General features: G+C 38.9%; 1 protein-coding gene across 1 annotated transcript in view; it reads left to right on the forward strand.

The window, feature by feature from the left end:
• The first annotated feature begins 654 nt into the window (after window positions 1-654).
• The window catches only part of LOC131425424 (dopamine receptor 2), a 330,562-nt gene continuing 309,730 nt past the window's right edge, over window positions 655-21,486 (forward strand). Inside the window, exon 1 of the mRNA XM_058587330.1 lies at window positions 655-1,734. The gene's annotated coding sequence lies outside the window, so the exon portion shown is untranslated. The remainder of the gene's footprint in view (window positions 1,735-21,486) is intronic.

The raw sequence follows: 21,486 nt of genomic DNA on the forward strand, positions 1-21,486 counted from the left end.
TCTCCATATTTGTATGAATGATGGAAGTGTATTTTTTTTTCACATTTACGTCACCCAGCTGTGTCTCTGACACCACCCAACCGCATTTTTTTGATTCTATCATGTTTGGCGCTAATATAGTATAAGGTTCTATTACTACCAAGATAGAAAGTATACTTAGAAAATATTCGTATCAGGCCATTTTAATCGTCAAATGTGAATTATTTTCATTTCTCTTTTCCTTGAAGATTGAAGCTGATTTGATCTTATCTTTGACTTAACTGTTTAAACCGTCCGTTGGCACTGAATAATCCCAAACTCAACCATTTGAATGAAACAGTCCTACAATTTACTACGCAAAGAGAATCTTTTTTTTCATGCATGCTGGCTACACTGCAGCACCTGAGATGAATAGGAAACAACTCATTTCGAGCAGACTTCCAAAAGGACGCACAATTAACGTAGGGGAGGACGAACCGAAGCCACTGTTGCGGAATTCATCCCGAACTAGCTTCGCTGAATGAACACAGGGTGAGCTTTCCTGTGGGGTTCGTGTCACGGTCACGGCTACCGTTGATCATGCGTCAATTTTGGACCCCACTGTGCTTAACGGTTGGCAGGCAGACCATTCTGATCTGGCCGCACTTGCTGTTTGGAACTGTTTTTTGGCGGCAGTTCTCACGGCGAAGGGATTGCGATAGCACGCGTTTTTTCCGGTGTCTGCTGGTCACTTCCGGTTCTCAACACAAACAACAATTCTGGGCTGAAACAGTTTTTCGGATATCAACCCTTACGGTGAAGATGAGCGCTGCGACGGGTGTGTGAAACTAGCTCGTATATTGGAGTTTAGGCGGAGACATCACTTCCGAGTGAGTAGTGGGTAAATTCTTCCCAAGGGACGACCAACGTGAATGAGTGGTGATTTGTTTTGTTTTTTATCTGCTCTGGATTTTACCACCACTGGACATCGGTACGCTCACCCTCTTAAGGTTAAAAAAAAAATAGTTGGAAAAAAAAGTATCAACTGATGCGGGAAAGCTGCGACAAGGTTGATGATGGTGATGATGACATACTGCACAGGAAGCAAAAATCCGTTTAGAATACATTTTTGTGCAACGATTTGTGCTAATCCTTTTACAGGAGTTGTTGCTTCCGTGTCCAACGCGAAAGACGAAAAAGTGCTGTAGTGAGCTGATGTGTAGATACACCTGACCAGCCCGGCAGAGGATTGCGTTTGAATACCGGGCCCGTCCGGCCAGCTGGATCACTTTTTTTTGTGCACCGATATGTGGATGTATTTTGTTTCTCTCGTCCGTGATGATGCACTCCAGTAGTGCTGTCGAGTAAAATGAAACAAAGTGGATTTCAGTGCATATTAGTGCAGCAGTAACAGATTGCACCCGAGAATCGGAACAGGAGGCACACAGTTCGAAGGATTCCATTTGGTGAAAGTAATCGTGAGTGCACGTCACGCGAAAGGAGCCCCACTGAAACAATTAGTGCTGATGAAAACACATTTCGCTGGATTGCCCGTTCGGTACGAGTGACGGATAGTTTATGCCTTTCTATTGAAATTCAGGATATGTTAAGAGCTGGTGTACAGTGATCTTTGTTACTTGTGTTGTTTGTTATAGATCATGCAATAGTAGATGATAAGAGTCAATGATATTTGTTTGTGACAATTGTGAGTCAATTGAGAAACACATAGATTTTACAATTTTGATAGTTGCTCGAACAAGGATTATACAATCAAAGGTATGTATTATCTTTTGATATGATCATTGAACATTGGTAGTTTGTATTTCACATTAATAGACTAAAATAACGTAGGAAAATTCTAATGTTTTAAATAGGATTGGTAAAACCACAGAATTAGTAGGTAAGAATTTTTCAGCTGAGATTTTCGTTCTCCTTCTCCACCAGGCCTAAAACCATCTCATCTTTTGTATCAACAGATTACATTTATCCAAATGATACAAAATCAAATCTTAAATTGCCCTTATTTAAGCTACAAAGCTAACTAACAACTATTCGTATCGACTAATTTCCTTAATAAAACTAGCGGGAAAAGATTCGGTGTTTAATGGTGTTACGAGATAGATTGAAATTAAATTCATCAGAGCAAATATTGAATACGAGACACATACTGGAGAATGGTTCATTAAATCCATAATTAGTTCTAGCACGAGAAATTCTGAGAAACCGAAAAATACGCCGATGAATGTCAAAACTTGTCAGCTGTTGTAAGAAATCTGCACAATCATTTCGAGACTGGATGAATTCCGTGACGAAAACAGCTTTTAGTGTATCTCGGCTATCTGTCGTACATGAGCCTACATCAATTTTCGTAGCTTGGAAGATTCAATGAGTCTTGAGCGCAATATTATGATTTTAGGCAGTACATGTTATTGAAATTTTTTTGATATATGAACGATGAAACGTAACAACTTCAATGTTTTAGAGAGCGTATATTCTATGTGATCTTTGAAACTAAGTTCAAAATCCAATGACACTCTTAGAATCCTTGATTGATGTCTCCCGTTTTAGTACTGCTCGAGAAATAGTGTAATCATACGTGAGTATTTAGAGGCGTTCAGCACTGTTCTGTTAACGTTGCACCAGTTAGAAAATACATCCAACTGTGACTGCAAGAAATCTGAGTCTTTCAGATTTTTGATAAAATGAAACAGCTTGAAATCGTCACCAAATGATGGCTTCATACATTGCAATGAGAAATGTAGCTCATTTTGATATAGTAGAAATATTAACGGGTCTAGATGGCTTCCCTGAGGAACGCCAAGGGCTCACGATGAATGATGGAGTAACGCAGTCGCCAATTTTCACGACCATACTACGACCAGTCAAATATGATTCAATCCACTGATGAAGAAGCCGCCAGATCCACTAGACCTGGCAATCAAGTTTGAATGTATTTGCATAATTTACGAAAAGTCAGAACATGAATTTTTAGCTCATACGGATCTTTACATTTCCGAATCTAATCAGATTTCAAAAACTGACAGAGCTTAACAGATCGGCTGAAAAGTTCGTATCGTTTCTATGAGAGGACGCCACTAGAATTAAGTCCATACCATTTTCAGTTATTACCAACCTTCAAAAGTGTATAAATTTGACAGCTGTCTGATTATTAGTTTGTGAGATATTGCATTTTGAGTGAAGCTACTTTTGTTATTGTAAAAAAAATGGAAAAAAAGGAATTTCGTGTGTTGATGAAACACTACTTTTTGATAAAAAAAAGTGCCGCCGATACCAAAAAATGGCTTGATGAGTGTTATCCAGACTCTGCACCGGGCGAAGCAACAATTCGTAAGTGGTTTGCAAGATTTCGTACTGGTCATATGAGCACCGAAGACGATGAACGCAGTGGACTTCCAAAAGAGGCTGTTACCGATGAAAACGTGAAAAAATCCACAAAATGATTTTCAATGACCGTAAAGTGAAGTTGATCGAGATAGCTGACACCCTAAAGATATCAAAGGAACGTGTTGGACATATTATTCACGAATATTTGGATATGAGAAAGCTTTGTGCAAAATGGGTGCCGCGTGAGCTCACAATCGATCAAAAACAACACCGAATTGATGATTCTGAGCAGTGTTTGGAGCTGTTATATCGAAATAAAGCCGATTTTTTTCGTCGATATATAACAATGGACGAAACATGGCTCCATCACTTCACTCCGGAGTCCAATCGACAGTCAGCTGAGTGGACTGCACGCGATGAACCGAACCCAAAGCGTGGAAAGACTAAACAATCGTCCGGTAAGGTTATGGCGTCTGTATTTTGGGATTCGCATGGTATAATTTTCATCGACTACCTTGAAAAGGGAAAAACCATCAACAGTGACTATTATATAGCGTTATTAGAGCGTTTGAAGGACGAAATTTCATAAAAACGGCCTCATTTGAAGAAGAAAAAAGTTTTGTTTCATCAAGACAATGTACCGTTTCTCAAGACGATGAAAACTATGCTGAAATGGAACAAATTGGGCTTCGAATTGCTCCCTCATCAACCGTATTCTCCAGATTTGGCCCCCAGTGACTTTTTCCTGTTCTCAGACCTCAAGAGAATGCTCGCTGGTAAAAAATTAAGAAGCAATGAAAAGGTAATCGCTGAAACTGAGGCCTATTTTGAGGCAAAGAACAAATCGTACTACAAAAATGGTATCGAAAAGTTGGAAGATCGCTATAATCGCTGTATCGCCTCTGATGGCAATTATGTTGAATAATAAAAACGAATTTTGGCAAAAAAAATGTGTGTTTCTATTAAACGATACGAACTTTTCAGCCGAACTGTTATCAATCGATTACGAGTCTTTTTTCTTGTATATATTTTTTGTATATAGGTCTCCATACAAAACTAGCTACCAATTTTTTTTCATCTTACTTTTTTTTGTCGTAAATACTTATTTTACTATGGGGCGTCTTCCTAAAATTTACTCTGTACAAGAATAGGTAGATCTCAATCGTGAAAATCGCTTGTTGTACTTGACCCTACAACATAATTTTTTCTACAAGCTATCGGAAATATGATCCGGAATTTGTGATTAAATTTTCAACAGTGTGACAAAAACCATAATCAACTTCAAAACCACAATTTTCTAATTACTTGTCTTCGCGTTTCGTCTTCGACTCATCAGTGCAGAGCAGTTCAAGCAGACGAAAAGTTAATGCTACTTGCAAAATACTTTATTTTGCCGAAGTGCCACGTCTACACTAACAAGCCAAACGAAAAGTTATACTGGCCGATGAACTGCTCTGCACTGGCGAGTCTAAGACGAAACGCAAAGAAAAGTAAACACGGTTTTGTATCATACGCACAAACATTGGATCCCGGATAGAAGGGGTTGGCAAACCAATAGCAAATTTTATTATTAAAATCGAACATCTCAATGGTAGAAAAAATAACATTATTTAGTTTGAAATAAGAGTTCAAATATCAAAAATCATAACAAAACCTGCATGAAAAAATAGCAACAAAATATAAAATTCTGTCATTGTAATATCAAACCAAGAACAATATATTTATAGAAAACAAATTTTTCAGTTATTTTATATTCAGAATAGAGTACGAACATAAGTATTTCTCTTATCTGATTCTGATGCAGTTTATTCAATTGTAGTTCATTTGAATGTAGAACTACTGGATCAATTTACGTAATAAAATTTTAGTAACTCATCAACAACGAAATAAGATATAATAACTAATTTTGAAGCTAAACAGGTATTGTACAATTAAAAAAAAAAAAGGTATTGTACAATTTTTTCATTCCTTTGATGAAAAATCAGGAAAATATCAACTATCGCTATGACAGCACAGAAACATCAATACAAGATATGATGGTAAAATTTGTTTTTATTTTGAACTTTGTTTGATTTTCACACCTACCCGGGATAACTCTTAAATGAAAGTTTTCTAAGTTTTGGAAACAATGAGAAAAACTCATCAAGTTTGATTTCGTTTCTCGCACCCGGGTGACGGTTTTGAGGTAGTCAGGCACATATGACTCAAGTTATTTGAGTCCCTGTCTTCTACTGGACGAGTACAAAAGGTAAACTTTGATCAAAAATCGTTTGTTTCTTCTAGTGCGTTAGACGGAACTGGATGTCGTGGCGAGGTTCCAACATCAGTAACAAGAAACCTGGTATAAAGCGTCGAACGCTCAGATCGTGCTCTCAATTGGACGCAAATTGCATTCAGCTACTGAATACTGGATGTAGTTTCTGGAACTGAATTTTGGATTGATCTCTAGAACTGAATTCTAAAACTGAATTCCAAATCTGTTCTGGTCCACTCGAATTCTGAACTTGATTTCAGGTTTAGAATTAAGCTTTAAAATTTAGTTTCAAAATTCAGTTTCAGAATTCAGAGACTGCATACTGGAACTGAATTCTGAAATTGGATTGTATAGAACTAGTTTTCGGAGCTAAATTTAGTTTCGAGATTCAAATTCAGCATCTTTACTGATGTTTGGACTGCTCTTTTGACGTGAATACATCTTACTTTAGTATGGGGTGCCGACTAACTTCTACCGATTCGCCATGTGGAAGAACCGGTAGAAGCTAGTCGTAAATATCGCGAGTTGCTCTAAACGCAACAAAATAATCCTTCCTCCATGCTATCAGAAATATGCTCAGTAATTTATGATTAAATTTTCTACAGTGTGAGATAACTATAAATAACTCAAAAATTTAGTTTTCTCGAACGTTTGGAAACAATGAGGAAAACTCATTACGCTTGCTTGCCGTTTCCGCACTCGCGATAACGCACAATGATGCAAAGGTGGCAAAACCCAAAACAAAATTTTATATTATTCAAATACTTTATTAATGTTGTTAAATTCCTCAGTACATCTAGAGTAATAGTTCGAAATTTGAAAATTTATGAATTTATTTAAGACTATCCCAGAAAGTATGGACGCACTTTGACTTCGCTGTAAATAATTCACAAGTGTTGGATATTCAAATTTTATTCGATATACTGATAATACTAGACCACAACAACAGAATATTATTCTCAACATTTGCTACTTAGCCATTGTAGACTAACTGACGCACCTTCTTGCGAACGTTCCTCATCAAATTCCGTACAGACTTCTTGGCGACAAGTTTTGACACTTTTTTCCAATCTTTTTCGAACTGTTGAATGGTTTCGGCTGCCGAGACATGTTTCCTAAGATGTGCCTTCGTTAATGCCCAAATTTCCTCAATTGGTCGAAGTTGTAGGCAATTTGGTGGATTCATGTCTTTTGGGACGAAAGTGACATTTTTGGTAGTATACCATTTTACCGTTGATTTCGAGTAGTGGCAAGAAGCAAGATCTGGCCAGAAGACAACAGGATCCTTGTGGCTTCGAATCATGAGTAGAAGTCGTTTTTACAAACATTCCTTGATGTATATTTTGCTGTTTATTGAAGCAGTGGTAATGAAGGGTTTCGAAATCTTACCGCAGCTACAAATTGCTTGCCAGACCATAGTTTTCTTACCAAATATTTCGACTTCAATCGATGTCTCGGACTGGTTTAACACTTGCCCTTCTCGCACCGTATTATATTGTGGTCCCGGCAAGGATTTGTAATCGAGTTTCACGTAGGTTTCGTCGTCCATGATTATGCAATTCAAATTTCCAGCAAGAATCGTATTTTACAGCTTTCGAACCCTCGGCCTGATCGATGCTTCTTTTTTTTTTTTTTTTTCAATAGTATAATATATATTTTCAGGCACACTGCTTAAGCTCTAAGATGCCAAGGGTATTTCCTAATCTTAATTAACGACTAACTTAAAACTAGAATAGTATCATTATATTATGTCGTCTAGAATTTTTGAAAAAAGCTTTTAGCTGGTATTCGGCAGGTGTCGGTGAATTGAATATTGCATGAATTCCAAATGGTGCTATATATGGCCGCTTCCTTTCGGTTCGTGTGGGTCCGCGGGAAACACCCCCAGGCTACGAAGGCCCGGAGGGTGGCCCGCATGCTGGTCATCGTCTGGAGCGTAGGACCGTAGGCGGTGATGGTGATGTTACGAAGAGATGAAAAAATAAAAAAAGTAAATATTGTGAAAACCGAGGTAAATAGGGGGTATGGAAACAAAATGTCTGAAAACTACAGAGATCTAATTAGTTGCCATCGAGATGGTGAAGAGACATGGAAGGGGGGAACGAAAAGTTAGTGACAAAAAAAGATCTTGTTAGTTCCAATGAAGATGGTGGACAGGGACGGTGATCGAGAGAATCGAGCGGATGTTAGTGTCGAACCTGTAGGTGGAGATTATACTTTCTGAGCGAGGTATAACAGATTACACTTGGATATTAATGTGTTTGAGGTACTGGTATATAAGAAGCATATAAGAGATATCCCGACTAGCCAACACATCTCGGACCGGAACTTCAGGTGGTCTACCTCGGGCCCTTAGGGAGTCCTTTAATAAAGACCTGGCGTCACGATACTCCGTACACGTCCATACGACATGCTCGATGTCCTGATAACCGTCACCACAAGCGCAGAGACCGCTCTCCACGATTCCAATACGCCGGAGGTGCGCGTTGAAGGTGTAATGGTTTGACATGAGCCGAGACATCACACGAATGAAGTCACGACTCACGTTCATCCCCCTGAACCAAGGTTTCGTCGATACCCTAGGGATAATGGAATGCAGCCATCGTCCCAGTTCGCCATTGCTCCATGAAGTTTGCCAACTTTCGAGAGTTTTCTGACGAGAGATACTGAAAAATTCATTGAAGCAGATTGGTCTTTCATAAATATCACCTTCTAATGCGCCCACCTTAGCCAATGAGTCTGCCTTTTCATTGCCCGGAATGGAACAATGCGAAGGGACCCAGACTAACGATATTAAATAAGACCGTTCAGATAAAGTTCTCAAATGTTCCCGTATTTTCCCCAGGAAATATGGGGGATACTTTCCTGACTTCATTGCCCGGAGAGCTTCTATTGAGCTTAGACTGTCCGTGACAATGAAGTAATGGTCTTTGGGCAAGGTTTCAATGATCTCGAGGGTGTACTGAATAGCAGCTAATTCTGCGACGTAGACTGAAGCCGGATCACTGAGTTTGTACGAAGCGGTGATGTTCTGATTGAAGATTCTGAAGCCTGTGGACCTGTTGATGTTTGATCCGTCAGTGTAAAACATCTTTTCACAGTTGACTGTTCTAAATTTATTATAAAAAATATTTGGGGCCACTTGAGGGCGCACGTGGTCCGGAATTCCACGAATTTCTTCTCTCATGGATGTGTCGAAAAACACAGTAGAATTAGTAGTATCCAAGAAATGAGCACGGTTGGAAACAAACGAAGAAGGATTAATATTCTGAGCCATGTAATCAAAATACAAGGACATAAAACGGGTCTGAGAATTGAGCTCGACAAGCCTTTCGAAGTTTTCAATCACCATCGGATTTAAGATATCGCATCGGATTAGCAATCGATATGAGAGATCCCAGAATCGGTTTTTCAACGGTAAGACGCCCGCGAGCACTTCGAGACTCATCGTATGAGTCGACTGCATGCAACCTAAGGCAATACGCAAACAACGATACTGAATTCTTTCCAGTTTAATGAAATGGGTGTTCGCGGCAGATCGGAAGCAGAAGCATCCATATTCCATTACGGACAATATCGTTGTTTGGTACAGCCTGATCAGGTCTCCTGGGTTTGCACCCCACCAAGTTCCGGTTATTGTGCGAAGAAAATTGATTCTCTGCTGGCATTTTTGTTTCAGATATCTAATGTGACATCCCCAGGTGCCTTTGGAGTCGAACCAGACCCCGAGATGTTTAAATGTGAAGACCTGAGCTATGGTTCCACCCCCTAGTTGAAGCTGTAGTTGTGCTGGTTCTCGCTTTCTTGAAAATACGACCAGCTCAGTTTTCTCCGTAGAGAACTCGATACCCATTTGAAGAGCCCATGTCGACAAGTTGTCGAGGGTATCTTGTAATGGTCCTTGGAGATCGGCAGCTTTGGGTCCTATAATGGACACAACGCTGTCGTCGGCAAGTTGTCTTAGCGTGCAAGATGTGTTGATACATTCATCAATGTTGTTTACGTAAAAGTTGTATAAAAGGGGGCTTAAGCATGAGCCCTGAGGAAGACCCATGTAAATCGATGCTTCTTGTTTCGGACTACGTTTTGGTTGTTTCTGCTTCTCATAGGTTCGAAGATTCAAACGTTCTTTAACACGAAGAACATTTGACTTCGAAGTGCCCACTTTTTTGGCCATATCCCGAACTGAAACCTCCTTCCTTTGCTCGAACGCCTTCAGTATACGTTTATCCAACTGAGGGTTAGCAGGACCTTTTTTCGACCCGTTTTCGGTTTATCCTCAAAGGTGTTATCCTCACCGAACTTCCTGATTGCAGTTTGCACGGCTTTTTCACTTACTCCTTCAATTTTTGCTGTCTTTCTCAGTGACAGTCCGCGTTCTGTGCACCATTTGTACACAAATTTTCGACGTTGTTCTGCTGAAAGTCCACGCATTTCGAAACAAACTAATGAAAACGAATAAACAACTGCACAAGTAATTAGAGAAGAGTGAAACAACAGAACGCGGTCATAAAAATTGACAGATTCTGAACCCTTGCAAAATGGCAGCGGTTTTTGGTTGCGTCCATACTTTCTGGGACAGTCTTTAGTATACCATTTTAGAGCATTTTGACGTAGGAATGCGTCTTTCTTCATTATGCTCACCAGGGTGCATTTCACAACACAAAAGTGTAACGAAATTACTCCAGATTTGTTTTCTTGTTAACTTTTTCCCTGTTTGAATATATTCTCTAAATCTTGCACGAAACGAATGGAAAAAGATGTAAGATTGTTTTTATACCACGTTTATTACGAAAACATTGTTTAAATAGTGAAAAACTGGGTCCAAACACGATACATTAAAATAAACCGAAATTTTAAATGGACCCTGTTGCATGTTTGCTGGCTTCAGTCTACGATAATCCATGAAATGAGACACACCGAGTGCGCAGGCTGCCATCTACGCCAAGACCGTGGAACTACAGCCGGCATTATTCAACAAGTGTTTCAGTCAGTGGCGAATATGAGGTTCCGTTCATCCAGCCAAAACACAGAAAACACCACTAGTTCTTCTATGAGCATATCTGATGGTTGGACATTCGCAGTGTTAGTTTCGCTTCAAACAAGAGCGATTGCGTCATCTAGCTTCTGGTCGTTTGCATTGGAGAAAAAGAAAACGAAAAGTTGACAACGATGGGGAACATTATACAAAATCAGCCGTTCTAATTGCTCTAAATGTTATCTAAAGAAGTATTAAAATTACTTTCCTTGTAAATCAAAGGTAAAAATCTTCATTTAAGTGCAAATCTAGAATAGTTTGATTAGCTGCGTGAACTTTTTGCTGTGCGAAGTTCGCAAAAAACGAATGCAAATAAAGTCAGCAAACGGTATATCAATATTAGAGAAAATACTATCTTCTGGAAGCCTGAAATGAATCCCGTGATTACACCTTTCAGCTGCTGGTCTTTCGCGTTTGAGTTATAGGAAAAATACATTAAATCAGCCCGAAAAATGAAAATCTGATATGAAGTAATCAACCTTAAAATTCTCTACGTTGGTATTTTTGTAGCCGTTAGAACCGCTCTTTTGAATTTTTGATCTATTATGTTCATTGTTCGCTTCGTTCGCAGTGCGGCTTTCGCTTCAAACAAGTGCGGAAAATTCATCAAAGTGTGAACACAACGGAGAGAATACGTATACAAATCGACAGTTCTAGGGGCCATAAATGATAAACCGCAATTACGATCAAATCATTTAGTTCCAAACCATTTTCAGTGTCTACATGGAATCAAGACAATAGTTAATTGGATTTTCGCATGTACATTAATTTGATTTTATAAAATTGATTTTCAAGTGTCGCCACCAATCCATACGACGTCCAACTTCATGGGTGCCACGACTCGGTGCGACACGTTAGCGCTGTAGGGGAGGGCACACAAGCATGTGGTAGATTTACTTTGTGCGCCGTTCGCCAAGCGAGAGGAAACCGATTTGTTCGGAATTTTTCTCGTGGAAATAATTGTCCACTGTGTTGAAAGTTGGAGATATGGTAACCTTCGGTTCTTTTCAGAATTGAAAGCATTTTACAAAGAGCTAATGAAATTTTACTTGGCATGGATAATTTATTAGTAGAACAATGTACCAAAATAAATGTGTATATTTAAAGTGATCTGCCCCTTGTCTCTAACATTTCCTACTACAAGTTTTTAAGTTGATAGATTTTTCTCTACTTATTGATTCAATATTTTTGCTCGGGAAAATTTACGGAAACTTTCAATCGACACTGAGTTTAGTTTTCTTTGTGGAATCACAACGAATACAGTAACCGATATGAAATCATTACTTAACTTTGTCTCGTAGTGTGTCACATTTTCATTACCAAATTTTGTTCCACTGACCATTTGGCGACCAAAAACTTTTAATGCGAACATGTCGTGAAAGTTAGGTTACCGAAAAATTACGTCGAACCTAATTGTAGCTTAGTATTATGAGATGTGAATTCGTAACATTATTTTGACTTCATTGTCACATTGTCAAGTGCTACTTGGGTAGTAAACATATTCGTAGTATGAAGTCTGGACATACCGTTTGTTAAAAACATATACGACCTTATCTCAGGATCCCGACGTGACAGCTGGTAGTCGCTTGCTGATTTGAATTCAATTAAATAAACTGAGCTAGAAACTATATTAATTTTCACTACTGAGAAAGTAAAAACAAACTTTTATGTGTCGTTCAATGTTATTGGTATTCTGAGGTGTGAAAGGAGCATATCAGTTTTGTTCATATTCACGAACTCCAGTTACTTCTCTGACACTACCCTCTACGGTTTGGAACTCAAAAATATTCGATGCGTATTTTTTTAAATGTTGAAAAATACATATAACGATGTGTTATCTAACGAGATTTTCAAACTGATCGTCCGGTAAAATTTTGCATAATTATTGTAAAATAAAACTGATGTACCATAATATCGGTTATTTCTATTAATTCCCTAAGTTCCCGTCAAAAATATGACCGAATAAAGGAATTATGTCTTGGTGTGTATATGTGTTCGTTTGTTTTAATATTCTGTGGATTGTTTTCTCTGCTTCATTTCCAATGAAAGTGCTCGATATCAGGATATTTTTTCGAACTTGAAAACTGTTTCGATGTGACAGAGTTATCGAGTTTTTTCTTCGGTTGACATCAAGTACATTGAAGCACCACAAAAATAACTGAACGCAGACATTCGAATTTGAATGGCTATCATTCAATATGAAAACAAACATAAATCATACCGCGACTGAATCTCCCACAAAGTATGTCCTTTATCTTTAGTGAATGTTTGAAGCAATAAACAAAAACCACTCAATGCTGACTCTAGGCGAGCGCTTTGCTGTAAAGCGGAACTCAGATTTTGCTGTTTGCTCCGGTCTTTTTCTGTCGTTGTTTTCGTCTAACCGTGACAAATGATATAGCAATTTCTTGTCTGTATTTGGCATGATTCTAGTTCGTCAACTCGTGCCATTTTTTTCCGAAGTTCACTCATTCTGCCTGTGTGACGACTAGCAAACGTCAACTTTATTAAAGTTTGATTTTAAATTCGTTTACAGCAGTGGTGTAAATTTACCCAACAGTCGACGACGAGCCAAATTCCAACGAAAACCAAGTGTTCCCGATGCAAACCACTAACAGCAGATAACCTAACGGATTTACACCCCTACATCATAATAACTGTACGACAAAATCCTCTTAAACTAGGAACATTTTAAATCATCAGATTATGACCCAGCTGCTCTATTTTTAGCAACATCCAGAGTCTCCCAACGTGCATGCAACGTGTCGGAAAATTGCACCACCTCCCATTTATGAGCAATTCTACCACCACGGCATCATCATCATCCCCTCGCAGGATGACAGAATAACGACGAGATTGATATTCAAAGCTCATCTTGAAGGTTCAGCACCTACACCGACAGTAGCCAGGATTCACAGTCGTTACACAGAGATTAGACATGGAAGGCCCTCGAAAAAAAAAGGCTGGTGGCTCTGTGCGATGGATCCCGAAACCCTCTCGTACAGTTCACCGTTACAGTGGCTACATTCGGGTGATAGAGTGATAAACAGTTTCCTCACGCTCATCGGGTTCTGCTTATCATCTGAAATAAATATGAAGATGGAAAATGGGAAAGCAAACAAAAGACAATAGTGCCAATCTATGGCTCCACTTTCTAGAGCAATCATCCTTAGTTTTGATCTTTTCACTCATTGAATCCCGTCGGTGAGAATTGAGGGACAGTTAACGATATCAAAAGGACTAACGGAACGGACCGAGCCGTTCAAGGGGTTGAAACACAAAAGTAACATTTCACTCCACACTCACTTCCCGGGCTCTGATATTAAGTCATCCGGTTGTCAATAGCAAAGAGAAAAAAAGCAACTTGACGCAACATGACTACTGAAGTGATCATCGGAATTGATTGAGCTCCACTGTGAACCTTTCATCTTGCCACCATCCACCGAGCGAGCGAGGCCGCGCACCTTCTTCAGTCGGTCGGTCGGTCGGTCGGTCGGTTGGACGGACATTTTTCTACACAGAGCATCATCACATCCGAACCGAAGGGCAGTCACAGGCTCGTCCTTGCCGCTCATGAATAAATGATACCTCTGTGTGTGACTTTGTCGAGGTGGGAAGGATAACCAGCATGAGTATTAATAGTTTTTCGGAGAAATACGTCGTGAATCCGTCCTCGGATTTAGGCTACGGTGACTGTTGTTTACCGGTCATTAGGTTGTTTTTACTTTTCAACTTTTCGAAGAAATGTTTTACTATTTTAGTATATTTTTACGACTGTTGTGATGCCAATAAGGCTCCCTCCCCCGGATTTCGATGACCAGTCTTGCTTCTGTGATAATCAAAACAGTTCGGATTTGTTGATGAAATGATGAAATTGTTACGATTCAGATTTGTTTTCGCAAAGCTAGTCGATTCTGAGAAAATTTCCACCACACTGCCAGGGTCACGCCGGTGGGAATTTTTCCTCTTGCTCTAGTTCATTCATTATTGGTGTGCGGAACTCGGTACGCTTGAACAGGCTCGGAGAGCTGCCTACCTGCTACTGGCACACCGTTTTGCCTCGGTAATGGGATCAGTGCACGGCAGGACACGAGGTGCTAATATTGATTTATGGGAAATTGCCAACCGAAGCGGACATTCGGAAGACTGATGCGCTTAATTGACCTCAAAATAAACTGCGGTGTCACACGATCGGAGGGCTTGGGGATGGAAACGTTGAGAATGGAAAGCCACGCGATGTCACAGGAAATGGTTAAAATTATGAGGCCAGCCAAAGGAAAGGCAGAGGAAAATAGGACCGTCGCTAAATGAAAAACACACAGCGCTGGTAATAATCAGACCGTTACTAGCAATGGGCGGGTTTCGATGGGGGTCTGTTTGATCGAGGAAGTGTTGTCGTGGGAAAATTCCGCTCCGGATTCTCGTTACGTTCGCAGGATAAGCATTGTAGGTATGAAAAATTGGATTTGAAACTGCTAACGAGCAGCTGTTTCCTCTAGTGCTCTTCTCGGAATTCGTTCCGGTTAGACGAAACGAGAAAACTAAGCAGGCAAATTGAAATTGATTTCAGTGAAAAGCCCAGTTTGGATGACGAAAATGGAGCTAGAACGCGAAATAAACGAAATGGTACAGATACTTTTGAAATGAATGAAAATTGCCAAAATCCAAGCATCAAATTTTCTAATCATTTCAATTGTTTATGAAATCGGATAAAACGAGTGTATCGTTTACCCAGCTGCTCCATTGCCGCAATGAGGTGTTTTGGCTGAGAAGATTATTTAACCGAAACAATCACACCTAGATTCGATTTCACTGTTTAATTATTTCTTTAATACAAATTTTTGGTAAACATAAGATGGAATGAATCATTCGGTGAAGTTCAATTTATCTAACAGAAATCTATCAAGTTTTTTTTCTGTTTTGATTAGCGAGGTTCCAATCTTAAAACTTTCTAACTCCATGTGCATTGTTGGGAATCGAACTCAGACCGGCTGCGAGAAAGGCATCAACTTACCCATCACACTGTGCCCGTCCATGAAAACTTCCAATCTTTCGTTTCACCGAACGATCTGTTGCTCACAAGTTGTGTTACCGAATTCTGTCACAATACCTGTTTTAATTCTCCTAGCTTTGTGATATAATTTACGATCATCACTTTCGATAGGTAGAAAACTAAAAACTGAAACCCGAGGCAGATATAGTAACCAACAACACATATAAAATGGAAGTTTAAGCATTTTGTTGCGTTTTCACATTTTCCTGTTTTACGTTATTGATTATACAATTTATTGAAATTCGGTAATTGGACATTTTTGCGAGAAAATTGGAAATTAAGGCTGTTTTGCGAAAAAATCTGCACAGATAAAATTTCATATTTTCTAAAACGAATTTGCTGATAGTTCGATACAAGAACCTTTTTTTATTCATTTGACTGTGCATTATTAGTGCATCTTAACACTAATTACAGTAACTTAATAAGGCTGCATGAAGAAACTACGAACTTTTGAGTTTACTGTGCCGACTTCTCTGCAACTGATGTAGCTGCTTTTGTCCATAATTTTCGAAATTTTTCTATAGTTATAGCTTATTGTTCATATTGAGAGAGTTCGTCGATGACCAACATGCAGGCCACCCGCCGGGTCTTCGTAGCCTAGGGGTGTTTCCCACGGACCCACACGGACCGAAGGATGCGGCCAACATAGATATTTACCAACGCCATCTGGAAGACTCATGCAATATTCAATTCGCCGACCACTGCCGAAGCTGGATTTTCGAGAATACGAGACCCCGATACGACATTATTTTATCATATTATAATATCAGTTAGTCGTTAATTAAGATTATAAAATACCTTTGGCATCTTAGACCTTAAGCAGTGTGCCTAAAATTTATTATATTATTGAATAAAAAAAATATTAAGAGAGTTCTCTCTTCACGAGAGCTCAATACTGTTCGAAAGGTCGCATCTCCGGGCAATCACGTGGATTCGCCTCTTGAACAATATGGACTCCATTCGCTTTATACCATCCTAAGACATCTTTGGTGTAGTGACACGCTGCCAAATCAGGCCAGAATAGCAAGGGAGCGTCATGGTTCCGTAGGCATGGTAACAATCGCTTCTTTAGGCATTCTTCACGGTATTTTTCTATGTTCACCGTTCAGGTAGCTATCGAGCTTTGTCTTGCTCGCTATTTTCGTCGGTCAGAAATGCTCCTCTACGCCATTCCGTTGCGTGGCAGTATAAAAAAAACCTTCCAGGAAGCTGATTGAAGTCTTCCAGCATATAAGTTTCATCGTCTATTATCACGCAGGTATAGTTCGTCAAATATTCGCGATTCAACTTGTGAGCCCGAGTTTTAGCCGTCACATTCTGTTTATCAATAAGTTATAGTTTTCGCCTTGAACGACTTCATTTCTTGTCGGTGCTTGAAAGTATTCACGATAGTATCGTATCAAAGAACGCTCTCTAGCAACTCTTTACACGATTCAATCAGTGCCACCAAAGAGAGACATTGAACAAAGAATGGACACCAGTGCGAAAGCGAATTTCTCTCGATGACCTGTCTGAGAATCAAAGGTTAGCTTGCTGCTGTAGGGATCCTCTCTGAAGCAACAAACTGTCGCTTATTCTCGTTTCGCGATCCGATTCTGTATGGGCAATGGATAATTGCGATAGAATCATTTTACTATTGCCGCTTATTCTAACTATGTGCATATAACCTTTGTATAAGTTGTGTCTATTAAAATATATGCGAATGCTCCACACAAGGGTTTTGAAACATTGCAACCTAGTATGAGAATCATCAAGTCGAATCATCGATTCGATTCTCTGCGATAATTGTCAACTTGCGATTCTCTCTTGGTAAATTCCACACCACACCAATCATTATCAGACTGTAATTTTTTAAGGGCCGTGAAATACTCAGAGTATGAAGTGGAGCGAAGAAATGTAAAAAAATTCTCTCGCGGTTCATGCATTGAGAGACTCGAGTTCTTGTAGCATCTTCTACCGGATTGAAAATGTTGCATACAATATTGATAAATATCGAGCAGCTTCTGTCATATTTTCGGCAATCACCAACACTGGAGACATTTTTATTCATCTATGTGGTCTCTTCCGCAATCAGGATCTGGTCTCTTATGGAATATTTGCTTCACCTTCGCGTCATTCTGGTGGTTCCAGAGACCCGTTCTGTCTCTGCTTTTAAACTTTTTGATTATTGTCAAACGTGTATCCATAAATTTAAGAAAAAACCGATTTTAGTTCACCTAGTGGTGTAATGTCTTTCTCATATTACTAAAACAGATCACTATAAAATTCTATTAGGAATTTTATTTTCAAACTTGAATAAAATTAAAAATTTTCTTTAGGTATAAACTAGCATAACCTTTTTAATTTATGAACAGTTATGTAAAATTAATACGAATTTTTCATAATTTTGCATCGTCGCACTGAATGATGATTTGTAATTTTACCCTATAGTTCCAGAACCGGAAGTCGGATCCGGATGAATTTCAACAGCATCCTATGAGTCTATATGACCTAAGTTTGTTGAAATCGATCAAACCATCTCTAAGGAAATGAGTGAGTTTTGTTTTGAAGTTTGTGACCACTATTTCCGGTACTTCCGGAACCGGGAACTGGGAACCGGTATAACGGAGGTTGGTTCGTTTAGTAAGTAATCAATATAGCCTACGAATTAAAACAGTTTTGAGTCGAATCTAGAAGTAGGCTTTCTCCATACAAAGGATTTAGGATCGCTAGTAACACCTACTTTTGATCAGAGCCCCTAGTGAAATGTGTGAACCGATTACAATAAACTTAGGCTTGTTTAAAAGCTACTATAAGGTTGCGGATTAAATTTGAACACAGCAACTGAATTCAGACAACAAAATCAACGATCAGAAAACTCACTGAAAAAGGCTCAGCACTGACTTTTTGCAAACGCGATTCTCTCGAAAACTGATATCACATGGTAAAAAATCAGTCGTGAAAGGCTCACTAGCAAACATTCTCCTCGATAAAATTTGACAAAACAACCGCACATTGACTATATCTGTTATGATTTTCGAGCCGAAAATACCATACGAAGAAGTAACAAGAGCGCAGGCTAACGCTACCCCAATTCAAACGCGCTATTCAAACGCTGCGCCTGCTGTGTGTTCGAGACATGCAAAATGCTGCGCTCCTGTTGCTTCTATAAATCAAATTTAGGCTAAATAGCGTCTTATTTGGTTTAATGTAAATAGTGCAGTGTAATCAACCAGCTGGAACTAAAACAGCCGTTCGTCGCTATAATCACTATTTGGAATGTGTCAAAAATATTGTTGTTCATATTGATCACCCTACGTGCATCGAAAAATATCGCAGTCATTATTTCTCAGTAGCGAATTTGTTCAGCACAGATTTTTCTATTGATCAAAACATAGTAATCCAATCTTGCTCGAATCACACCGTATTCTGATGCGTAGTGGAAATTCAGTATCGAAATATCATCGGAGACTCTTCGCCCTTTCGATTATCTCTTAAGCGATATTTGTGTGAGTGAAAATTCGTCAAGTTTCTCTGACACAAAAAATCACTTGTGAACTTCGAGGCTCAGAGTTTTGTGGGTACTTGTTTCACGAATGAAAATCTCGAAATTTCTTGAGCTCAGTTTTTACAAGTGATAATGAGATTAACTATTTCTGATCATGATTTTCCCAACACTGACGGTGGGTAGTACTATCTAGCCAAAAATTTCAAAGTTAGAAAATTACACATCTGAAATTTTGAACGGAAAATAGTAGTACAGTCTGTTACATAAGAGCGTGGACACGATTACTCGTGATCAGTAAAGTGGAATGGTGTGATTATTATGTTTAACACAGAGGGCAATTCGACCTCAGCATTTTTCCAAAATGAGTATCGCGTACGCTTCGAAGCAGTTTTTCTGTGCTCGCACCCGAAAGGTCTGAAAATGACCCAAACTGCCTTCGTCGATATTTTCACCTCTTTAAAACGATTTACCCACTTACTCACAAACTGTTTCGTCTTTTGCATGTATTTTGGAACCTAAGAATATGTTTTTGAAGGTCAATTGAAAATGTCAAGTTTATTCCACTCAAAGCTTCGTCGGTTATCGCATTGCCGCATTGTATTCTATAGAAAGTCCGATTTGCCTAGCTTCGGCTTTCAGTCCGATGTATGTTTCCATCTTCTCAAAGTAACGTGTCGCAATATAAACGTCGTCAGCGAAGCCAAAGAACTGTACGAATTTCCAAAAAAATTGCACCACTTGTGTTGATCCTCGCTCTTCGAATGAGAAAGCAATATTAAACAAGAGATAAGAGAGTCCATCACTTCGTCGTAGTCCTCTCTGAAATTCGAGGGACTCAAGTACGTCCCAGATAGTAGGACGGAGCACATCACTCTATCCATTGTTGCTTTGTCCAATAACATCAGTATATTCGGAAAATCGACTGGCATTGCGGGAACAAAACAACATCTTTGCTCGCCAAAATTATCTAATGTTGTAGTTTGATGAATTTTTAACGAGATCACTTTTTAGGTTTTGAGTAAAAATATAAACCATCTAGAAATAACAAAAATGAACTCTTATAGATGCAGAATTATAAATAAATTATTCATCATAAAGATATCATTGATAAAATAAATATCTGTAATCCGTTTTAAGTCCGAACAGGAAATTGAAAATTAATTGGACTATTGGTTTTGTAGGTGGTCGCATCGATCCCATTTCGCTGTAGTTATCGTAATTTTCTTAAATTTCAAATTATTAGACCTACTTCACAGAGATCGTAGGTCTCGCCTTGGAAAAATCGGATGCAACGTCTGTAAACTGATCAAATTTAACGAAATGATTGTAATAATTTGTTTTGCTTACTTCGTAGCCTAAGTAAGCGAAACTGCTCTGTTTTCATTTTGTAGTCATGTGTGCGTGTTGGTGAAACATCACTAACTCAGTATTCATCACAGAGCTACCGAAACAGATCGCCATTGACACTTTCAGTGACCAGTTTTCCATAGATGGCACAGATTCACTCTGGTTTTAGAACGAAATAATAGTGATCCTAATTAGATTCATTTGATTGTGACACGACAGCATATAATTACGACTTTGGGACTGTCCCACGAATGTGTATCCCTCGACAGACAAACAGCTAGCTGAATCTAACGAATGGTTCTAACGGACAAAGAAAATTAAACATATCACGCTATTTGAGTTGCTGAACATATATACAAACGGAGCGAAGCTGGAAAATATTTCAGAACTAGACAAAACTTTTGAAAGAGTTATATGAGGCATAGAAAGTTATATTTGCGTTTGTTTTGCAGCAGGATACAGTTTGTCTGTTGGAAGTCATGAAAATTATTCATTCCCAATTAAAGCAAGCACCGTTTCCGATACATGGAATAGCATGCTTTCGAATATGTATTAAATATGTAGAATTTTATAATGGCAGATATGAGTATTAAATTTACAGTTTTTAACACGGCTTAGTACTGTGGGAAACACTAAAACTTGCTATATCTAGTGGCAGACTCATATAATCAGTCATATCACATTGCTTGCTCGATACCACCGAGATTTTTGGTAACGAACATACCAATTCATGTCATTTCATGTGTGTCGCTTAAGCATAACTTCTTCAATTGTTCTGTTTACATAATCTCACCAACGATAAACCAAGCGCATAATTCGATAATAGAAATAAAGATAATCAATTATTGACGACTATCGAAATAGTTTGATTACGGTCACCTAGTTCCCACATCCATAGGTTCGACCATGTTTATAGAGCTGTGCCCCGGAAGCTATTTCAATCAATTATTGATTGCATGTTTTCATAGCCATTACGCATGGATATCTGTGACAGAGGTGATAGT

This window comes from Malaya genurostris, chromosome 1 (genome assembly GCF_030247185.1).
Source record: "Malaya genurostris strain Urasoe2022 chromosome 1, Malgen_1.1, whole genome shotgun sequence".
NCBI lineage: Eukaryota > Metazoa > Arthropoda > Insecta > Diptera > Culicidae > Malaya > Malaya genurostris.